Source organism: Apus apus, chromosome 2, assembly GCF_020740795.1.
Source record: "Apus apus isolate bApuApu2 chromosome 2, bApuApu2.pri.cur, whole genome shotgun sequence".
Lineage (NCBI taxonomy): Eukaryota > Metazoa > Chordata > Aves > Apodiformes > Apodidae > Apus > Apus apus.
Window position 1 is genome coordinate 7,300,908 of NC_067283.1, and position 6,839 is coordinate 7,307,746.

Here is a 6,839-nt window from a genome sequence, read left to right on the forward strand (position 1 = left end):
AGAATAACTTCTTTAATTTGTTTAAATGAAATTAAAAAAGGTGCTCATATTGGAGTGACTTTGTCCACATGAGGAATTACGTTTGCCTGACTCTGGTAGTATTGCTAATAATACCTCCTTAGGTGGAGAAGCTTTGTCTATTAGGAATGTTAATTTTGCACATGTTTGCACTTAATAAGAGCATTGCTTGTTTACATTTGAATCTTTCTATTTGGGCAAGTGGTGGCTGATGCACTATACTGAAATTCATTAAGTTATTCCATACCAAGGCCATGATCCTGGGGATGCTAATTAGGCAGATAAGTAGCTAAATACATAAATAGTTTCTCTGAAGACAACTACCTCCTGAATAAAGTTCATTCTGTGTTTAAGCATTTGCAGAAATGCTTAAATTATTCCTAAAGTAGCAATTTACATAATTTGCTTTCATCAGGAACAATGGACTCTGCTATGTTGTATTTTGTTAGCATCCACGTGAAGTCATATCAAGAACCTACAAGTTACCAATGAACTTCAGTTCCATTCTTTGAGACTTGCCTCATGCATTGCAATTCATGTCTTGTTTACAACTCTATGAAACTCTAACTTTATGAACCTTAATATTCTGACTTTTGGTTTCGACACGTATGTGGTGGTGGGCAGTGGAGAAAGAATATTTTATGACATATTATTACTTGCATGACTTTTTAATCCGAAAAGGTAGAATACTAATAGTTTGAGGAAAACCAAACCAGTGTCTGAAAGCAGCACATGCTGAAGTGCTGGCTGCCCTGCAGGTATGTGGAGGGCAGGAAAAGCCCACAGCCAGCAGCAAGCACCCAGTATCTGGCCACTTTGTGTGCACCTCTGTGGAAGAACAAAAGACTGGTAGAATTTTTATCATGCAGAAAGTTAAATAAGTGTCTGAGCAGTGTTTGCAGGAGTGGTGCATTACACTCAGATTACTTAACAGAAATAATACAAGCCTCACCATGAAGTGGGAAGAAAGAATTAGTTTGTGTGCATTCAATCATACATTATTTATTTTTTTAATAGGACTATGCTTTTATTCTGTGTTTTGTACAGCATCTGGTGCACTGGGGTCCTGGTTCCTTATGTGAGATCTTGGGTGCAATGTAGATACTATTAATAGAAATAACCTTGTAACATACTGCCAGTTTTGCAACAAAATAATCTCTGTCCCAGAAGGGATGGCCTCACTTTTAAAGGAATTTAATGTGGGAGATGCAAGTGCCTTGGGTTGAAGTCAGGTAAACACTGGGAGCCCAATCCAGTTTGCAGCTGTTTACTTCAATAAAACTACGTGTCTGAGTAAGGAGGGAAGAATTTGGCCTTTGGTTTTTGAAGTTAATTGCAGACAATTAATGGGGACATGTCACCTACATGAGGTCCAGCCAGAATTCAGCCCTTTACTTCTTTAATAACTAATGTTTTAAACCAATTAGTTGCATACCCATATGGAAACAACAGCAGAGCCTCCACAGCCAAGACTATACTGAGATTCTAAATTATACATATAATAAAGGCTGTGCATGCATTTTCTGGCTGAGAACAATGCTCTATTTCAGCCCCAAGCAAATATTTTTCTCCAAGCCCCTTGACAAAAACACACTTTTTAATGGAAGTCCAGACACCACCCTAATTACAGTGCAGCAAACATTACAATCGTAATCCCATTTCATCCTTAGGCAAGAAGAGCCTCCCTGGGGGCCCAGCTGCCTTTCTTTGCTAGTGACCAATTGTGCAAAAAAGGCCTTTTCCCAAGTGCATTTTTTTTATTTAACCTCTGCTGCACTTCTCCGTGAAAGATGCATGGGGAGCTGCTAGTACAGTATTCCTCCTGGCACTCCCTGCAGTCCTGGTCCTGGAGGATCATGTGGCATCCCGGGATGCCCAGTCTGCAACCAGGTGTTTGCCATCCCCGCAGCTTCTCTGCCTGTCTCCCATGGGAGCCTGGCAGGAGCCAAAAGTCCAGGCTCATCACCTTTGTACCATGTAGGTTTCACTCTGACTCGTTCCAGCAGCCCCCCAGCTGGCTCCTTTGGATGTGCCCAGCAGCAGAATCACAGAATCACCAAGGCTGGAAAAGACCTTTAAGATCATCAAGTCCAGCCTGTGACCAACACCACCACATCAGCCAGACCATGGCACTAAGTGCCACATCCAGCCTTTCCTTGAACACCTCCAGGGATGGTGCCTCCACCACTTCCCTGGGAAGTCCATCCCAATATCTAATCACTCTTTCTGTGAAGAAGTGCTTCCTAATATCCAACCTAAACCTCCCCTGGAGCAGCTTGAGGCCAGGCCCTCTTGTCTTGTTGCTAGTTGCGAATTCCCATTTTTGCAGGCCTGCCACACTTGAAAAGTCCTTCCTTTGGACCCAGTAATGCAGCTGTCCCAGTGGCTGTCCTAATCCAGGTGGATGAGGATAGAGCTGTTTGGAGAGAAGGGCTGCGGGCACACTGGAGCAGCCCACAGCATTCCCAGCAGGAATGCCTTCATTTGAAGTAGCCTTGCAGCATCTCCAGGTTTTTGCAGTGTTTGGATGGGGAAGTAAATGTGATCAGTTTCTTACTACCATGTTGAGTCAGTGGGTAGATTTTCTGTGTGGACTGTGATATTGACAGGACAAATTTGCAAGACTATCTGAAGCTGGAATCTTTTCCTGCCAGAAATATGGGAAGAAATATATGAACATACATAAACTCAAGGGTATACTTGTGGTTCTTACTTTTTTTTTCCCTCCTGCCTTCTTAAATCAAAGCAATAAATCCGTATGATCAAAAGAGCTGGAATATTCAATCTCCTTACGTAATTGATCTGAAAATCCTAATTAAGTCTGGAGACAAATTAAACATAAGGTTTCTTGTTCTCTCTACAACATTGTCAAGTACAGTACAGTCTTCTATTATAGAACTCCTACAAGTCTTATGTACAGAGTAAAATCATGCAGCTGAGATACAGGGCTCTTGCTTGTTTTTATGGAAAGTATCTGCTGGGAGGGCATTTCTGCTGTCCTGTTCCCTTCTATTTAGGTTCTCATATGGTGTTAGTCACCATGGTATCTTACAGCTTTATAAAAATATAGAGCACCATATGTGATAAATCAATAATATTAAGAATGAAGATGCCAGATAAAAATATTATTCACAAATCTAAAGCAGAAGATAGCCAGTAATGGACAGACCCAGACAAGCAGCTTGAGTAAAAGGAGCATGTGTGTGAATCGAAGAGATGAGGTCAAAATCATTCCCTAGATGATAATATTGCATCCAGTCACTGTATGTGAGTGTGAATGGCACACTCACTCCTTCCTCTCCAAACCTGTGCTACAGCACACTGAAGCAGAGGGACCATGTGAAAGCCATATCCTGTTCCCTGCTTTGCACTGCAGAAGAGCCCCTAGCAAGCTCGTGCATTTATTGTTAAATACGTGCACACATAATTCCAATCCAAACATAAAGCAAAATGAGGAACTGTTCTTCCCTTGGAGAGAATGCACTGCAGTGTTAATGTTACCCCCCAATTGGTAATCTCAGTTACATATATTCTCATGGTTTTAATTTTCCACTTAGTTTCAGACAGATCTGTTTTCTATTTATGTTGTAAAATGTCAACACGTAAATAATTTTATCTACCTGTTGTATCCCTCACTACTAAATTCTTTATCTTGATGGAATAGCAAAAGTAATTATATTTATAAATGGAATGCCTGTTTTGCCTAAGAACCACATATAATTCCCTTCTCTAAGAGAGATTTTTATAATTCCTCCAAAAATGTCTTGGCAAGGATCAACCCACCAGTTGGGAGTGTGGATCCAGCCTTTAGGGACAGAGCTCAGGATTCTGATCCCTTTGGCCAACAGGCAGGAAGGCACCATAGAAAAAATGCTCTAGTTTGTTTCAGATAATGGTGCTGATGTGAAATATGTGCAGTTATTAAGGACCCCAGAAAACTAATTCACTGAGAGTTGTTTCCCACCTGTGGATTTTGCTATTCAGCCTTGTATTATTTTGGCAACTGGAGCATTCTTCATTGTGGATGGCTGTGGGAAGATATTAATCCTGCTCTTCAAGTAAGATATACTCACTGATCTAATAGGCCTGCTCCACCTCTACTGTATCGTATTGTGAAAGGAAATCAAATAAATCCCAAGTGAAAGGAAGAGTAATCTTGAGTCCTTCTTATCTCCTTTCTACCTTATTTTTCACCTGCTTTCTGCAGACAAGTTCAGCTGTCCCTTGCTCAATAGGAGTAGAGCAGAGGGACATCTGTTGTGAGCTCTGCATCTTATTCTTCTCTGGGCACTCCTTGAGAAATCCTCACTCAAAATCATTGTATGGGGACAGTGGATCCTAGCCACAAACAGTTCACAGCTTGCTCCCTGGATGAATGAAACAACTACAGGCCTCCTGGAGCTGATCTGCAGTACAGAAAAAGACAATCACACTTTTCTTACTGGGTTGTGCTGTCTATATGTGCATGTGTATTCTTTCTTTTATTATAATTTCTCTAATATTTGTTTTGATAAAAAGTTATTCTGGGGTACATGCAAAGCAGTGAGATATTCTGTTCCTACAGAGGTGGCAGACTTGAGGAGGGTTGTATTGGAGCACTGAAAACCTGTGTTCTGTGTACTTTGGGAGCTGCAAATGTAGGGGTCTGTGTAGAAGAGATGTGGTTGATGTAAGACAAGAAGTCCTTGGCCTTGGTGAAAAAACCCCTAGGGTCTCACAGGGTTTGATACAAGCATTTCCAGGGGTACTGGTTCCTCACCTGCTGGAGCTTTCACTACCCAGTTTTCACTGAAACTACGGTATGATCAGCAGAAGCAAACACATGCTGCTCCTGAAGCTCAGCAGCTCCCAGTCTGGTATCTTTCACATAAATCAGTTTAAACTACCGGGGGAGTTTAGTAGCCACAGCAGTGACTCAGCACACAGTTGTGTCGGCCATCTCTGCAGGAGGGGTCCTCCACTGGGAAGGCAGGATGTCACATCTTCAACCACTGCAGTGAAATTCATAGGGGCTGTGAGCAGGAGTCTCAGGAGTTCCTGCACTGCAGTGGCCTAGTTTATGTAGATGCTTTGAAGAAGCTAGCTCCTGTGCCTCCAAGAGTGTTCCAGCAGGGTCAGCTGCAGCATGCACCAAGCTGGGTATGGTTCTGAGTAGCTGGCCCCTGCACTCCATGGCTCAGTTCTGTCCCCTTAGTAAGTCTGACTTACCTGCTTTAAAGCTCTGGCTACATAAGCTGCAGGCTCTGAAGTACAGAGAACCACAAGTCCATTTATCACTTCACTATACATTTCATCAGAGGCCTCTCAGAAGTTTTAGACTGTACTCTTTTCCCTGTGTACTCTTACTAAGGGTTCATGTTAATTTAATATTTAACTTCATGAGCAGTTTTCCTGTATCTCAGTAATTCATATACACAGTACAAATTTGGTCTGTTCCCTCAGCTTTTGCATTCAGCTGGTTTGACTGATCTAACGTTGCTGATTTACCAGTATAATTTAGCTTGTCTGAAAAGAAGGAAGATTGATGTTGGCTGAAACAAAATTCTGAGATGCTTATGGAGTTTTATTGCCCTAGATTTTTTGACTGCTATTTGTTTAAAAAAGTAGGCAGAACTCTGACTTCAGATTTTCAGGAATGCCTACATGATGTCAGTGTTGCTAATTCTTTGAGTCAAGTCATTGTGGTTAGCCAGTCTTGTTTTCTGTCTCTGTGGTAAGATTTTAAATCCAGAAGGCTAACCTCAATGCTCCCCCAAGAAAGCAGGCAGAGATGACAATGCATTTCCTTCTTTGACCTCTCTAGTAGAGTTTTATAGAAAGATGGAATCTGTCAAATTAGACTGAACACCAAATCACCTGCATGAGAATGAAAGGGTCAAACCCTGTTCCTGTAGCAATATGTGGAGCAAGACTGTATTGAAATATATTTTTAATTTATTTTTCTTTTAAAATTGTTTTTGTATTAACTGTGAATTTGCCCCATGCTTGTGAGTTACACATGGTTATGTATCATGTCAGAGCAAACTTGAGGTTATTTGGATTTCTGAAATCTGCATTTCTGTACTGAAAGATTGAGCACAGATACCTGTCTTGAATTTTTTGAGTTTGTAACGTTTTTTTGGGGGGATAATTATAATATTTTGATACATAACTCTGGTTTAACATAATTTCTTTGGGAAATACTCACGGTTCAATATACATTTTCAGTACAGGGAGGAGAGGAGGAAGGTTTAAGGGAAATCCTTCCCTGCATTAACTTCTGCCTTCGTCTCCTTTCCTTGTGCTGATACTAGATCAAAGCACAGAGTTGCAGCTTCTCGTGAGCTGTGCCAATACTGTGGCTGAAAGGGTGGCCAAAAATGCACCTTGTCAAGGACCTGCACAGCCCTGCTGCCTTCTCACTGAGCCCTGAGCCCAGGCACAGTGATGCAGCATGAGCAGCAGGCCTGCTCCTGCTGGGACACTGCTGGGCTGAGTCACTTCTGTTGTTACAAAGCCACGTTGCAGACCCTCAGCACCTCCTCTCAGTTCACACAGAGGTTACGTCTCTCCTTCCAATTAGCAGCATAATCATCTGTGGACATGAGCTAAATAACTCAGTCCCACCCAGATGGGACTGGAGCCTGTTTAATGAGTAGAAGATATATAATATCAGCATTACATAATTTAAAAAAATTTGGCTTGTCACCATGAAATGCACCTGCGTGCTCTGCTTGTACCACTGGAGCTGTGTAAAGCAGCTGAAGCAAACTGGCCATTTGGACCAGGCTTAACTCCTACTTTAAATCACAGGATTATTATGATAAGAGCAGGAGTATTCA